The sequence below is a fragment of the Oncorhynchus kisutch genome, linkage group LG13, assembly GCF_002021735.2.
Source record: "Oncorhynchus kisutch isolate 150728-3 linkage group LG13, Okis_V2, whole genome shotgun sequence".
Classification (NCBI taxonomy): domain Eukaryota; kingdom Metazoa; phylum Chordata; class Actinopteri; order Salmoniformes; family Salmonidae; genus Oncorhynchus; species Oncorhynchus kisutch.
The window spans coordinates 29,063,261-29,081,051 of record NC_034186.2 but is presented as its reverse complement, the minus strand read 5'-3'; the positions used below and the strand labels follow the sequence as shown (position 1 = coordinate 29,081,051).

The 17,791-nt window shown below is 42.8% G+C and overlaps 1 protein-coding gene across 1 annotated transcript in view; it reads left to right on the top strand.

The window, feature by feature from the left end:
• Positions 1-17,791, top strand: part of naaladl2 (N-acetylated alpha-linked acidic dipeptidase like 2) — a 273,612-nt gene that overhangs the window by 93,502 nt on the left and 162,319 nt on the right. The window lies entirely within an intron of this gene.

Here is a 17,791-nt window from a genome sequence, read left to right as displayed (position 1 = left end):
TCTGGCTGCTGAGGTCATTTTGATCATTAGATCGTTTTGGGTGACACCAAGGTAATGTCTCCCTCCTGCCTCCTGTACGCCACACTCCAACACTGCAGTCGTATTTCACTCTGCCTCCTCTGCCCTACTCCTGCAGCCCAGCCCTTCCTTGCATGACAGCACAATATTTAATAATCTACTGTACCTCAGAATTGGAACAGATAACATTACAGATGGTAATTACTTAACAAAATGTGCAACTTCAATTGGACCTTTAGTATATCGGCTAAACTTCACATAATTGTGCCAGCCATAGTCTCTGACTAGTAATACAATGATATGAAGGTGAAGGTGCGTCATGGGATAGAGGAGGTCATTAGATCTAAGTCTCCCGATGACCATCTTTGTGATCATAGTCAGACTTGATTGTCCATTGGAAGTCAAAGGTCACCATCACAGTTGTAATCCATCCCAGTGAGTGGAAGTTCAAAAGTTAATGAGTAATAATAATGAGGTGGGGGAACGGAGCCAAACGGTTGGGGATATATTTTATTGAGATCTCACTCTTCAATATAAAAAGAGGTTTTTATAAAGCAGGTCCCAATGCAGCTCAGGTATCACGATGACCTAGTGAATGACAGTTCTAGCTCTACACAGCTGTGTTGGGGTGACACTGCTGGGGTGATTCTTACACATACAGTAGCAAACTTTGGATAAATGTTTTATTCTTCTCCATTTTAGCTGCACCATTTACTGGTCTTATTTTTACAGTGCCAAGGCCGCCATGCTATAGAATGACCATTCATGATTCACCGTAAACAATTGAAACCAAATTACAAAGTTCGGAATATTTTGGTGATGAATGCACTTGTTCTAATTACAAACATCAAATACTAGATTTGAATATCTGTATTCACCTGCCTCCCGGGTGGTCTAGGGCACTGCTTCACAGTGCTAGGTGTGCCACCAGAGACTCTGGGTTCGCGCCCAGGCTCTGTCGCAGCCGGCCAAGACCGGGAGACCCATGGTGCGACACACAATTGTCCTAGCGTCGTCCGGGTTAGGGAGGGTTTGGCCGGTGGGGATTATCCTTGTCTCATTGTGCACTAGAGACTCCTGTGGCGGGCCGGGCGCAGTGCACGCTAACCAGGTCGCCAGGTGCACAGTGTTTCCTCTGACACATTGGTGCGGCTGGCTTCCGGGTTGAATGCGCGCTGTGTTAAGAAGCAGTACGGCTTGGTTAGGTGGTGTTTCGGAGGATGCATGGCTTTCGACCTTTGTCTCTCCCGAGCCCGTATGGGAGTTGTAGCGATGAGACAAGATAGTAACTACTAACAATTGGATACCATGATATTGGGGAGAAAAAATAAAAATAAAAATAAATAATCATATGTACCATCTGTTTGAATACTCTTTAATTGTGATGGGCATTGAGTGTTATGTTTTCAAACTGAACATCTTTTCCCATTTGTATTTTATTTTGTCTTCTCCTCTTTTCTACTACAGCTACTGTCTCCCTCTGTCAGTTGACATCCAAAAAGTATGTTAAGGGAGGCTGTCCTGACAATGTTTTTTTAACAAAAAGGGATGACTTGATTGCTGTTATTTCCTGTGGCAGTCAATGCCCCTGTCAATCAAAATGGTGTAATTGTCATGTTCAACACACTCAGTGCATAGATGATGACGTCAATGGTTTTAACTTCCATTTTTATTTATAACCCTCTTTTTCTTTTAAGTGTTAAAAAGGGTTTGGATGAAGTTCTTGTTAATGAAGCAAATTATCTGAATGCAGAGGACTGCCAATGCTGTCTCCCTGTCTCTGTGGTCGAAAATTATGTAGACGGTGGTCAGGTTGGTGACCAATCTTACTGCTGCTTGCTCACCCTGTGACTGTAGTGATGGAGGGTCAGTGGGATGTCTCTGTTTTTTGTTATCATCTTGCTTGCCTTCTTTTGTACCCTGTCCAGTGCAGCTTGTTGCTTTTTTGTGCAGACTACCAGCAACACACTGGCATACTCCAGGCATGGTTGGATCAGAGTGGTGCAGATATCCACAAGTCACTGCCTGATACTGTAAATGTGTTGGTCCTCACTGAGTTGGTTGTCCATGTGGAAGCCTTGATTTTTTTGTGCTTGTTACAACTGGAACAGCCTGTCTACCCAAGATTAGTGGAGCATGTTTGGAGAAGCAGATTCTTAGATCGATGGACTTCTTTCCATTAAGAAAAATGTTGTTGCCTGCCACCCATGCACCCTACCCAGCAAGCCTTAACAGACCGCTCTGCCACTATATTCTCCTAAGTTCTTTCTGTTAGGTGCCCTTCAACACAACAACATGGCTATATCCCAAAGGGGAGATAGTTGACATACAGAAGTATTATACAGGGAATAATGAGGTAGTTTCACTAGAGGGCACTGTCTCAAATATATTGTAGGAATACATCTTTGAACAAGTGCCATTGAGAATTCATCTATTTGCATTTACCATCTTAATAAAAATAATTAGGTGGGTTCTTACATTTGTCCTATTTAAAAACAATAAAATGCTTTTTGCATATCCCAATTCCCCTGAGACACCCTCAGAGAGTGGGGTCATGGCCAGGGATCAGCCATTCATGAAGGCGACCCTGGAGCAATTAGGGTTAAGTGACTTGCTCAAGGGCACACCAACAAATGTTTCACCTAGTCAGCTGAGGGATTCAAAACAGCACATTTTCAGTTACTGGCCCAACGCTCTTAACCGCTAGGCATTACATAGGCATTATGTCTGGGTAACTACTGTATAAGGGAATACCTGATAATCGTATGCCAGATGTAAAGTAACAGGTTGATTACCATACAGAATCTTTTGTGCTGCCAGTGTTGAATTTCCTCTCAGACATTCTTTATTGAATCATCCACTCTTTGCTACATTAGAATGAAAAACAGCACCCAACATGCCGAGGTAAACGATAACAATGCTTTGAGTTTTATATAGGGAGTGACTAGCAGGGAGCAGGCTGCTCAGCATGGCAGTGCTCACCGTGCATGTTTGGTTTATTTTCCAGCACTGTCGGATAATAGTCAATAGGCCTCTGTAGTCAATGGGCTGCTGTAGTCAATGGGCCTCTGGACAGTTACTATGAGTGACACGTATTGTCTCAACGAACAACTCCACTGCACTGTGGGTAAATTGTCTAATCCTTTCATGGCCTAACTCTAGGCCAGGAAAGGAAAGGGGCATACTAGAGGTTCTCGCTGTTTCACTGCAGGGCCATGGTCTGAATGGACTTCCTGGAATACAGTACAGTATGTGCAGGGTTGTACTCCCCCCTCTAAAGAGGCTTTTACTGCAGCTGTGCTGTGGCAGGGAGAGCGGCGTTGGAGCTGAACCCTGAGCGCCATCAGGCGTCCTACGTTTGTGTGCATAAACACAAAGCTCTTTAGATAAGAATTGAGGCCCTGGCCTTCTATGGCTAATCGTGAGCTGAAGTCAGCCTTGAAGAAGCAGTCAAGGTGCTGTCATCAGGATCTGTTTTATCCTCCTGTGGACACACTCTGAGAGCAAGGCCCTGTGCTATTTAGAGACAGCATGTTAATAAAACATCATACTGTTCATTGAAGTTGAAAGGCGCCTCGACCCCATTTTAAGTTGAAATGCCTTAAAAGCCCCATCATACATTCTTATACATTCTTGGTACAAAGGATGAAGTACAGTGCCAGGCTTTGATTTGTCATAGCAGGGTCTTAGAACTAATTCTGAAGCTGCACTGAGTTGTTAATACCACTGTTTGTTAACCTGACTTGTTTATTTGAGGAGGTGAGGCTCTGTGATAATACTATGATGAAATGAGTTGTCAAGAGTTTCTGTACACTGTGCCATAGAACAGATTTATAGGATATGTGTTGTTTTATTAATGACTATAGCCTAAAGAGCTAAGCATTATGTTAAGGAACTATACTGGGAACAGAGGACCCACCTCATGCTCTGTGCCAAAGCCAGTGGAGAGAGATCTTGCATGTGGCTTTTTGAAGTGAACTTGCCTTCAGGGCCAGGGAGATTGATAATAATTGCCACACACATCGTGGCAGGTAGTTATTTTCCTGTTTTATCCAGCCAGAATGAGGACATTACATATGCTTTCTAGAAACTACTGCAGTGGTTTATATACTGTAACATCAATATGGTCACAGCTGTAAAGGGTTTTGAATATTTTAGGATTGTGAATTATGAAATTGAGCCTGAAGTTATATTTTTCTGTTTTAATAACAACCTTTTTTTGTTTTCTTCAATAATTTACATTGCCTTGCATGTGTGTCTCTGCGTATGCAAATGTACGAAGTCCATATCTGATTGAAGCCCATTAATGTCCTGCAGACATAGCTGAGCTATGAGCACACTGCATTTAGACACACATACTCTGTTGACTAGAGGGAGTAGGCCATCTGGTTCCTGCCTTTTAAAACAGTGAGCTTCCACACCACCAATGACAGGTACAATTGTGTGTGTGTGTGTGTGTGTGTGTGTGTGTGTGTGTGTGTGTGTGTGTGCGTGCGTGCGTGCGTGCGTGCGTGCGTGCGTGCGTGCGTGCGTGTGTGTGTGTGAGAGAGAGAGAGAGAGAGAGAGACACAGACCAGACACAATCCCTAACATATTTGTGTGGAAACAGCATTACAAAATGTCCCTCAATACACTCTAAACAAGACACTTCATACATTGGGTGTTGAGGTAAATGCTGTCCTCTTTCCAATGTAGCCCATTGCCCACAGATATGATCATATCTTTCCCTTCATCACATAGACACAGTGCTGTGATGTTTTTGCCACAGGCCTCTGCCACATATCAGCTGCAAATGTTCCTCCTTGCTGCTTTTTCTTTTATCTTCACCACATGAACTGAGTGCCAGTGATTTGGAGCAGAGTAAGAGTGGTGCATGTGTGCCGTGGAGAGGTCCCCTCCCTGTCAAGGTGGCAGTGACACACGGTTGTCTCACTCAGGCCATTCCATTTGGGACAGCACCGGGGACATTTGCCTTCAGATGTCACCTTGGCTCAGATGTGAGCTTTTGGCCTGGGTTTAGTAGGCTTGTTGCTGCCTGGCAATGTTCACACACACACTCACCCTACACACACGCACATGCACACACGCATACACATTCTCTCTTCTTTCTTCCTGGTTCTCCTCCCTTCCTTCATCCCTCTCTCTTCTCTCCACACCTGGAGAGCTGGCCTCCCCTGTAACCCTGAGTTTTAATTGCCTCCCCTAGATGATGATTAATCCACCAGACCACTCCAGCAGTCTCCCCCAGGACTCTGGCCACTCTAGGACCTTTCATCCTTATGTACTGGAATGCACTAATGTGTAAAAACTATTTAAGGAGTCTGCATAAAATGAAAAGTTCCCATTTGACTTCATTGTAGTTGGATACAGTAGATGAAACTCTAAAATATTTGTATTTGTTGAAATTCAGTTTGTCATGGATTCTCCTTTGCGTTCAGATGTCAGGTCAAATTCAGAGCTCTCTAGTCCCCTATTTTCGGTCAGATTTTGTTTTAGAGGCCTTGGGTGGTTTGGGGATTAATGAAAAGCAAGGAATTCTTTAAATTAATTTCTGTCTGGCACAATACAATGTACAAGTCATGATCAATGGGAGAAGCCTTGCCTCGCTCGAGTGACATTAACAGTCCGGGAGACGCTTCTCTTTCTGCAGGTGGTTTGTCATTTTGAACTCATTCTCAGTGTGTGAGCAGATGTCTTGAATAAAAGAAGTCCTTAGAATCCCCACATGAAACAATGGTGGTTATGCCAGCTCTGTCTATAGCATCATTTGAGCGTTCTCATTGGTTCCCAGCAGGTCAAATAAAAGGGAAATTATGTTCAGCCAACCTGAGCCGAACAAACATATATATTTTGTATTTTAGCACAGGAGCTATGCCGGCGGAACAAAACACATCCTGTTTGGTGTTGTTAAAGTCATTGACATTTCAACTGTGATAACTAATCTACCGGATTTCATTTTATTGTGTTATTTTCCTCCTTCCTCCGTGTAAGCTAGGTCAGGTAATGATAACAGAGGATGACTCACATGGACAGATCAGTGTGATTGTTATGCTTATGTGAGCGTGAGTGATAGCCTCAAGCTGAGGGTCTCACCCCCTGAGAGCCCAATGGAGAGACCCTGGACCGGGGGGGTGCAGCTGTGTGTGCAATCTGTTGTTAGTCTGCAGCCAGGGAATGGCCCTCTTCTCACCTGGCTCCTGCTGCCTGCCTGGGCCACACCATGCCCCCACCACACACCAAAGATGTTTTATTCTCCCTTTTCCAGGCTTTGGTAAAAATGCATTCTGTCCCGATAATCATATTTCACCTCTGTGAAGGGGAGCTGGTTAGCGTTAAAGACCTTACTTGACGACGACGCAGCGAGAAAGGAATGTGTTAGAAAGTGATAAGGAGGGCCCATCTAATACAGGAGAGTGCATTCCCCCGACAACCTCCTTACCTTGGTGCTAATCTCTCCCACTATTTGATGTTTACACTGTGTGTAGAGCCTCCATCTCCTGGTTCCATGGGCTAATAGTTTAGTCCTAATCCCCCTTTGCATTAGCATTGATCCCCAAATAAAATCCCTATTTAGTGCACATCCTACAGTCCCCAGTACACCCAGATTTAGAAGACACTACAGTCAGTGGGTAGTGAAGGTACTTACAGTTGTGCTGCACAGTGAAGGAATGGTGGGGGCGGATAACTAAGTATGCTGAGTGGAGGAGGCTGCTCTCTATGGAGCAGAGCAGAGCAGGGCTGTGTGGTGTGTGTATGAGAAAGGGCATGGCTTGTTACTGACTCAGATGCATTGCTCCAGTAAGTCTGCGTGTTTACTGCCGGTGTTGTGGCGAAAAGCTCCCCCCTGCCAGAATTCTCCCACCACCTTCGCATGAACGCACACACACTCAATTCTTCATTGCTGCGACTTGCTTGCTAATTGAGATTTCTGATCACGTTAGGGTGCTATTCATTTTATTTTTTATGTTGGTTTGATCGCGGGGAAGGCACTAGTCTGCAGTTTTCGGTTTGGCTATTTGTTTCAAGTGTATTCATCTATAAATAAATCTATTTGACAAAATTGATCATCTCTCATCCCATGTCTTACTCCCTCCTTTATGTTTAATATAACACACATACATTAATTATTCATTTTGGTTGCCTATCCTGACGTGAAGTTTGTTCTACAGAAAGTATTTGACTTTAGCCACAAAATTAAGGAAATTAGAAGGGGTGGGGAGGATTTCGGCAAGGCCATTTTCTTGCTTGCTGAAATTCTCTCCCCCCTTCTATCTTGGGACTGCAAGGCCTGATACACTTCAGAATTATTTTGTTAGCTAATGTTGACCAGTAGTGTGTGCCACAGAAAGCAAAATGAGAGTATAAAGAAACACAAACATTTATTTTAGAAACATTTTGTAATGTTGAAGAAAATAAAGATAATACACACTCTTTTTTTCACACTCTTGACATTCTTTCAACCAGCTTCACGAGGTAGTCACCTGGAATGCATTTAAATTAACAGGTGAACCATCTTAAAAGTACATTTGTGGAATTTATTTAATGCATTTGATCCAATCAGTTGTGTTGTGACAAGGTTGGGGTGTGTGTGTGGGGGGGGGGGGGTGTACAGAAATATAAATGACTGTACATCATTACTGTAAACATGAAGGTCAGTCAATACAGAACATTTCAAGAACGTTTAAAGTTTCTTCAAGTGCAGTCGCAAAAAACATCAAGTGCTATGATGAAACTGGCTCTCATGAGGACCGCCAGAGGAATGGAAGACCGTGTGGCGGGTTCATTAATTTAATTATTGTTACAACATTTTGGAAGCGCACGGCATCTCTGTACAGAGCTCGATTTGGCCTCCGCAAACCTCCAGGGCCAGCGCCATTGCGTCACACCCTCTTTACGGAGCTTCCGGACCACTTTTCCAGATCAATCATAAATTGGCTTTCAGAGTGAAATGCTGCTGGAGCTCATCGGAGTGTTGCACCGCCACTTCTCACAATGTTGCTCAAATATTAAAGGTAGATCAAAGCTGAATCAATGTCTCGGAAGATCACATAATGATTCATTAGTATTCTACATTACAGAACCAAATAAAATAGCATAATGTTACTGTTACATCAAAAACACCAACTTAGTCATTTCTTATGAGATTTTAGGATGGTTTGCTGAATAGTAAAAAAAAAAAACACTGTCATGGGCCAAAACTCAAAAGCTCGCGCCACTAGGCAGAACTAGCTTGGATTGAAACAAAATACAGGAAAGCTATGAAGTTTGTTAACATCATTTACTCTAGTTTGCTCACAAATAAAGTGATTAAAATAAGATCTAAATGCATATTCCCATGAAACGGATTAAGATCAAATGTTTGGCATGAAGATTCAGTTTGAACCTTTTACTGGTAGATCGCGGCCAACGTTTGGCTACAATGTCCTGCGAATGTCCCGCAAAATCATCCTGTTGTCCCACATTTGGGTATTTTAAATGTGGTCACCCTAGTGTAGCTCCAAGCCATATCCAAAATACCAGTTTGAGTCTTTGCTCATTCTGATTTGAATAATGTGGGGAATATGGCTTAGCAGGTGGCTGTAAAATGTTATTTTTCATTGATCATCAATCATAATTATCAGTATTCTGCACTATGACACATGGCACAATGATTATGGGAATTGCAATAAACCGCTTGCTGTTCAATCATAGCTGATTCAGCCACCATATGCTTTCTGATTATTTAAAGAATGAAGTGTCCTATATGTCAATGACAAGGGCTTCTGCTGCAGGCTGGACAGCCACTGTAGGCTAATGTCCCGTTGACATACTGTGTGTCTGAATCCCAATTTACACGCCAGTCATTTCACATCTCCTTTGGCAAGGCTCCAGCATGCAGCAGTCTCTCAAACCCAAATATCTGTGCCAACGAGAGTCACTCTGATACATAGGACTCATGACAGAATGAGGAGAAACCCATTATGAGTGTCAAGAGAGTTGAAATACAATACTGGATGATAAGATATTTTCCAGGAACAATATGTTGGATTTGTTCCAAAGTTAGAAATGATTGACTGCATAGCTGATCTCCTTGTTGGTCTTTGCTAGTGGAGGGTTTGGTTGTTGGTGGGTTCATGGTGTACGGGTAGGTCACTGGGTCCTGCTTCTGATGATTAAAAGAAAGAGGTCTGAGGCTAAGGAGCCACTCTGGAAGCATACCGCTGCACAGCACCACGACCAGGGCTAGCGCTACTTCCTCACAGGCAGCTTTGAATTCCAGACGCACAGAGTGACATTCAAGCCCTCTATGTGTGCTTGGACAGGGTGTGTGTGCCAGAAATATGAAAGTGAAGCACAGCTTCTGAATCCAAGATTATTCATCTGTCTGCAGAGAGGGGTTTCTGTATTTCTTTACCAGGAAACACAGGCCTTCCTTCCCAGTGCTGATATGAAGCTGTCCAACCCTAATGTCCAACCCTAACCCTAATGTATCAGTTTCACACAGAACCTTAATGCAATGTGAACACATGACATGTGGTAGGGGTTTTGGTCAAGCCCCATAAATCAAAAGATTGATGTCATGGATCACTGGGTAGACATGGTTGTTAACATGGCATACAGTAGGCCTGTCTAACAATGTGCAAATTGTATTGTTAGTCATAGTGTATCATAAAGCCAGTGGTCAATGCAGTGAAGCAGAAACAAGCTGTGATTAATCCTTGAAGGTCCGTGTACAGTATATGTATTCATAAAGAGGCCTGCGGCCCTCCCACGGGATTCAGGCAGCAGTTAGCAATTCTATTTTTTAAAAGACCACTCTTGACCGCAGACAGTTCAAATATGGGGTTCAAGCTTTGGTTCTCATCCTCTGTTTGTGGTTCACCACTCCACTGGGTAACATCTTATACTACGGGTTTGTTGCACCTCATCAACTTTAAATAATAAGTGATGAAAAGCATATATTTTTACTATCAGATTTCAATGATCTTATGAATTGCCAAATTGACCATTAATGCAAAGTGGTTGTTTATTTATTTATTTATTATACATAATATGAGAGTTAAAGAACGAGAGTACATCTAGAGACACCATGTAGTGATTCTTTACTCTCTCTCTCTCTGTCTCTGTCTCTCTGCATTTGTATTACATTCGCCTGCAGAGATTACTTTCTGCCAAGCGGAATTCCGGTGCCCATTTCGGATTTTAATTAGGGCTGTGGGATTTGCTTTCTCTGATTCCTTGAAAAAAGGAGTTTCATTGTTACTCTCAATAACTTCCTTCCTCTCCTCCAGACTTGTCGGCCTGATTATGTTGAAAGAGTAAAGAAACACAACGTAGGGGTTTGAGAGTGGTTCAACCGGACATATTCACCTAAACCCCACATGAGTTTGTGTTGTATGTGCATTTGTGGTCATGTTTTATTTCCCCCCCTTTGAGCCTCGGTGGGTTGAGGCATTGAGCAGTGTGTGTTGCAGAATGCTAAGTCCTCCACTGGAGTTTCTGTGAGGGAGTGGATTTGTGCTAACAGCCAGAGCCAATGATTAAAACACAGAGAGGCCAGAGAGAGCCAGCGCTTGGCTAAAGGGCAGGAGTTACTGTAATCCAGGGATAAGCGACCTGAGCAGGCAGCAGGCACCCTCCTTACACACACAGACATGCTTGTCTTGATGCCAGTTTACTGACGGCCTTTTGGACACTAGAGAGTCCGCGGGGAGTGGGCAGCTCTGTTGGGTTGATACAGGAAGGGTACATCTCATTGGCAAACTGACACAGCTTCAAGGGCTGTGGCCCTGAGCCAGATAGTCCACTAGGAGTGAGGTATTCCTTCCTGCCTGGTGGAAGAGAAGGCTCGTCACCAAGGCCATATCTTCAAAAATGTGTCTTCTTCTCAGCACTGAATGTCAAGGGAATTTGGCCTTGTCCTCCTTACTTAATTGCTTGCTTATGGTGATGAATGTCTATCCAATATCTATCCAAACAGGCACATCTGTGTGTGTGTACACGTGAGCTGTGCATGAAGGCTGCATAAGTGTGTGAGTGCATCCATGCTTTTATGTTGGCATGCTTGTTTTGAACATACATACATACACATTCGGAATGTATTCAGACCCCCTTGGCTTTTTCTATATTTTGTTACGTTACAGCCTTATTCTAAAAGGGATCAAATATTTTTTTTCCTATACACAATACCCCATAATAACAAAGCAAAAACAGGTTTTAGAATTGTTTTCAAATGTATAAAAAAAACTGATATATCAGTTTATATATATCACATTTACAAGTATTCAGACCCTTTACTCAGTGCTTTGTTGAATCACCTTTGACAGCAATTACAACCTTGAGTCTTCTTGGGTATGACGCTGCAAGCTTGGCACACCTGTATTTGGGGAGTTTCTCCCATTCTCCTCTGCAGATCCTCTCAAGCTCTGTCAGGTTGGATGGGGAACTTCCCTACACAGCTATTTTCAGGTCTCTTCAGAGATGCTCAATCAATCGGGTTCAAGTCCGGGCTCTGTCTGGGCCACTCACGGATATTCAGAGACTTGTCCCGAAGCTACTCCTGCGTTGTCTTGGCTGTGTTCTTAGGGTCGTTGTCCTGTTGAAAGGTGAACCTTCGCCCCAGTCTGAGGTTCTGAGCACTCTGGAGCAGGTTTTCATCAAGGACCTCTCTGTACATTGCTCCGTTCATCTTTCCCTCAATCCTAACTAGTCTCCCAGTCCCTACCACTGAAAAGCATCCCAACAGCATGATGCTGCCAACCACCATGCTTCACTGTAGGGATGGTGACAAGGTTTCCTCCAGACGTGACACTTGGCATTCAGACCAAAGAGTTAATTCTTGGTTTCATCAGACCAGAGAATCTTGTTTCTCATTGTCTGAGAGTCCTTTAGGTGCCTTTTGGAAAACTCCAAGCGGGCTGTCATGTGCCTTTTACAGATGAGTGGCTTCTGTCTGGCCACTCTACCATAAAGGCCTGATTGGTGGAGTTCTGCAGAGATTGTTGTCCTTCTGAAAGTTTCTCCCATCTCCACAGAGGAACTCTGGAGCTCTGTCAGAGTCACCATTGGTTTCTTGGTCACCTCCCTGACCAAGGCCCTTCTCCCCCGGTTGCTCAGATTGGCCAGGCGGCCAGCTCAAGGAGAAGTCTTGGTGGTTCCAAACTTCTCCCATTTAAGAATGATGGAGGCCACTGTGTTCTTGGGGACCTTCAATGCTGCAGAACATTTTTTTTGTTTTTGCTTCATCATTGTGGGGTATTGTGTGTAGATTGATGAGGAAAAATTTGTTTTAATCAATTTTAGAATAAGTCTGTAACGTAACAAAATGTGGAAAAAGTCAAGGGGTATGAATACTTTCCGAATACACTGTAAGTATATTAAACATGTGTCACTTTGGTGTGCTTTGTGTACTGTGTGCTCATGTGAGGTTTTAGTTTGTAAGGGTTTGCAATAGTTTCTAAGGCTTATCTCTCACCAAGAGTAGGTTGTCTTACTTTATCTTTGGAATCTACCTCTGTTCCTCTTCCCTGTGCTCCCCCGGCTCACTGAGCTACTCCAGATGAATAGAAACTGTGGATAACTTCCTGGATTGGAGATAAGATATTCTCCTTCTGACAAAAACACTGGCAGATCAGTGGAAGAGACGTTCACAGCAAAAACAGATTTTGTTTTTCCTTGTTCCTAGCTGTGTTTCTAAAATGCTATTATTGGTGCACGTCTCAGCAACTTGGGCACACTTTAATATAAAACATTTTGTGCCGATAGGCCTAAATGTTTGTTAGGAACACTGACACTGAAATGGTGACATGCACACCAAAACACTACACATAGACATTAATTATAGCATATTATACCATATTATGGTAAAGCAGGGTACAGCAATGGAAAGGGATTTTATTGGTGTGCGTAAATATGCAATGCAATGCAGCACAGTAGTTAACGATGCATGTATTTGATTTACAATACATGCTCTACAACTATTTATTTTGATGCATATGTACATAAAAACAGGCCACATATTTCATGGTGATTCTGTTCCCTGTGATCAAACACAGCCATATTCACATGAAAACAAACACATTGAACAATAGTTGTAGTCGATGAAATGTGCATCAAGATATGCATTATGTCAGCCCTTTAATTAGGTAAGAGTAATATTGTATGTCGCATGTTCCAGAACATAGGAAACAGACACTGTAGTTCTACACCTGAACTAATGGCTTTTATTGCCAAATATGGATGTTCCCTTTGTACGAAGGAGCTGTCTGACACACCCATCTCCATCTCACTAAACACAGTGGTGTCACCTCCTCTCAGGTTGGATGGATCCACTTCCAACTGCAGGATGTGATCACAGAGACTCTTAAGCACTGTTCTACATTACCCATGCAGATGTGTACGATATGTCAGGAGCTTATCTTTGGGGCTGCGTGCTGAAAGACAATTTCTCACCTTCATCCATTCTTAAGGGTTCAACTGGAGTTTAGGAGCAGTCTTTTGTTTCCCTCTGACAGGCTTTGACATCAGCGTCTGTGGATGATTTGAAATTATGATAATAACAGATAATAACCTTTCTGTTACCTTATTCTCATTATCCCCTAAGTACGGGCATACCACATCTTGTAACTAGACAATATCCAATTATGGCAAACTAACAGCAACTATGCTGGAGGAATAGTCTAGCACAGTGGTCACCTACCTTTTCTGAGTCAAGATCACTGTCTGAGTCAAAATGCAAGCCGAGATCTACTGCTCAGATATTTTTTTAAACATTACTTCAAAAATGTAAGCCTATGCAACATGAACCTATTAAAAACAGTTCTTTAGCAATGAGGTGTTTGCAGTAGGCTATAGGTATAATACATTATCACTGCATATTGGCTATGTTTGAATTTACCTGCCAATGTTGTTCTTATCAGACCACTTATGAAATTATATTTCAAAATTTGCCGTATATGATCACATTGATAATCTATAATTTCAATAGCTTGGAACTGTAAGGTTCTATCTGCAAAAAGATGATTCTGAGATAATTGGCTTTAAAGTTCCAAACCCTCATTGGTTTGAATAGTGTCAGCAATATTGTATTCTTTTTAACTTTATAACATGAATTGGGAATTTAGATGAATATATATGTAGAGAATATTGAATAGAATACAGCTATGTCAACAATTAAATTTGGACAAGCTCTCAAAATGTTGTTGTAATACTTGTGAGGAACAGCCTAGTGAGCATAAACATTAGCTTTTTCATTTTTATTTTACTGGACTGATGGTCTGCATCTGATGGTCTGTCGGAGGGGAGGGGGGGAGAGAGCAGTGGAGAGGCTGCCTCTCACCGTCCCACCGCTGAGATTGACCAAAAAAGGCACACAGTCTTCCAGCTCATGGCAAAACTTCATGTTGTTGTAACAATTCATGTTGTTACTCCTATGACCAGAGAAAGTGAATTATTTCTCAATATTAAAAAAGACACAAGCCATTAATAATAACAACGCAAGCTTATCGATACAATTTACTACTCATTCATTGCAGCAGCAAAGCTAGTTGTAGCGTGAGTGGAAGTAGGGAGAAGCACGTTTTATGTCTTATAAAAGTGTTGACAGTGAAGTGCTGAATAACAACTTAAACACGTACTCATACAAACAGCAGCCTTTCATTTTATATCATTGACAATTTCTCTCTAGTAACGGTTTTGAAAGTTCGGAAATTTCACAGTAGCAACTTTGCTGTGCACTCGAGGAAACTGCAGACACAGTGATCTGAGCTATTTGATTGGCCAGTGGTAGGCCTATAGGTGCACTTGATTTGCTCTCTGGACATTCCGGATAGGCAGAGTTTTACCTTCAGACACATTAAATGGTTAAAAATGGGAACACTTTGCCTTCCTGGCGCTAGGGCTGCTGAATCAAGTGGGAAACGGGGAAAAAACTGTGTGAAAAAGAAAAAGGAACATAAGGCTTTATCATTGTTTTTGTTTTACATAAATGTTTGATGATTGACTAGGAATGCATTGGAGATCGACCAGTTGGTGACAACTGGTCTAGCATTTTAATATGCAGTACGGTCAGTCATCTCAACTTAAGGTGAAATACAGAAGAGTCAGACACTGCGCTGAAACACAGGTAGGTATAGCCGTTCAGGTAGGGATATCTTCCATCTTTTCCTTTGTCAGTGCTTCAACAGTGAAGCCTCTCTTGGGACCCAGATGTAGAGCGGCAGGGAGCTATAGCACTTTTTTAAAGAGCAGGGGCCGGTCCTGCCAGCATTATCATCCATAATAGCATTCTGCCACAGTTCAACAGCCACAAAGACAGTTGCTATCAATTGGCTAGGCCCTGATCGACAGTACCCCAGATACCCCCGGTGACCATATCTACCACAGACACGGATCCACCAGCTGTCAATCCCTGTCACTCAGATGCATTTAATTAGGAGAGCAAAATGGTAATAACAGTGAGCCAGGAGCGAGGTCTTATTTTGGGTATTTATTTACTAAAACAGTGGTCTGGGAGGATAAAATGCCTCCAATAGAGATCGTCCAAATACAATCCCACACAAACAGAAGCTTTTATTTTCCCATAACTTGTTACAATATTTGTGTAGGGAAGTTGTGAATTTTGTAAGATTAACAACCCCAAGTGACAACTCAACCACCCACACTGACTCTAAAGTAGAGTAAGATGTTGTTGTTGGGGAGAATGTTTAGTGTAGGTCCTAGTCTGCAGGGTGTATGTATGGCCGGAAGTACATAGTGTGATATCTAAAACAGTCTCCCTAACAGATGGCCCATACGGAGCTCTCTGCCATCTTCTGGTCTGCGGGCCGAGTGCGTCTCGACCATCGCCAGGAGCAGCAGCCAGTGCTTTTGTGTGTGTCAGAATCCCAGCTCTCTTTGCCGGCTGTGAGGAGGCTTCAGTCAGCCAACCAAGCTGTTGAGTGGCACCCTGTGGTGTGGGACTTGGGCCCCAGTCCTGTGAATCATGTTGTCTCAAGTGGTGGAGTGTGTGATGACATCAGGTATCCTACTTATCCCAAATCTCCTCCCAAATGGTCTGTAACTGTCACTGTTCTAGGAGACAGTGATCCAGGTCAGGTAGTGGTGTACAAAGATGTGGAATCCTCCACTTAATAGTGATGTCTGAATGACTCGTTCTTAACCATAAATGCTGCAAGGCTTTCATTCCATATATTTCTCCCAGTTGAGCTGTTTTGCCATGATTATTGGGAATTGGAATTCAGTTGGAACTGCTACCCATTTATGGCAGCAGAATGTAAGGGAGGTCCATATCCAAACCTAGGTATTCTTTTGGATTGTTTCAGGAGTTTCATCTTTGTGTTTAGTGGCCAACATGTTCAGGATTCAGAGAAAGTGGAATGTTGAGGGTCCAAAATTCACATTTTGGAGAAAACACATGGTGGAGACACTGGTGAAAATTTCTGCTGAAGGATATTCTCTCATTTAGTCCACCGTTGCGATCTCAATTTAGGGACACTTATCTATTTACAATAGCCCAGCGTACTGTATCATTCAGAGCTCATCCAGACCAGGTGTAAAAGCATGTATTTGGGGCCATTCAAATTAAGTGATAATGCTCAGGAAGCCGATGTTTGGAGGATATATTGGCACGGGTGTTGTTCGTCGAGGGCCGGCAATCCATGCCAATATATCCTCCAAACACTGGCTTCGAGGGCATTATCACTTTTATACAAAATATTCAAGTATTTTCATTAATAAAATGTATATATTTGTTTTACCCCCTTTTCTCCCCAATTTTGTGGTGTCCAATTGTTAGTAATTACTATCTTGTCTCATCGCTACAACTCCCATACGGGCTCGGGAGAGACAAAGGTCGAAAACCATGCATCCTCCGAAACACAACCCAACCAAGCTTCTTAACACAGCGCGCATCCAACCCGAAAGCCAGCCGCACCAATGTGTCAGAGGAAACACCGTGCACCCAGCTATCTTGGTTAGCGTGCACTGCGCCCAGCCTGCCAAAGGAGTCGCTGGTGCACGATGAGACAAGGATATCCCTACCGGCCAAACCCTCCCTAACCCGGACGACGCTAGGCCAATTGTGCCGGTCACGGCCGGCTGCGACAGAGCCTGGGTGCGAACCCAGAGTCTCTGGTGGCACAGCTAGCGCCACCCGGGAGGCCCTAATAAAATGTATTTTAATTAATTTATTCATACTATTTCATCCTTCCACAAGATACAGTCCCGAAACAAATCTAGTGTTGCTTCCCAAGCCAGCTGGTTGTTATTTTTATTGGTTCGGTTCCCAGAGACGTGACCCAGTTGTTCGGTCTTTTTGTTCTGTATCTATGGACGCAACCCAGTCGTTCGTTCTAAATGTTCCATTGCCATACCGGCTGGCAACGTTTCTACCTCTTGTTGCTAGCTAGCCAACTACGGCTAACTTACCGTCAAGTCAAACAGATGTGTCACTCCTGATTATGAAATAAGGTCATAACAAAAGATACTGTTTGGAAATGTCTTACCAAATATTGCGTATAATTGTAATATAATGTCTTTATATTCAATGACACAGAACTAGTTTCAGTGTAATGCTCTGGTACTTATTACCTTTAATGGGATCAGTAAAACACAACATGATTACTATGCACCCATCCCGTTTAGCGGGATAATTTTCGTCAACTACCGCAGACTTGATAAGCACGAAATTCAAATTAAATTACTAAAAAGATTGAATTTTCATGAAATCACAAGTGCAATATAGCAAAACACAGTTTAGCTTGATGTTAATCCACCTGACCTGTCAGATTTCAAT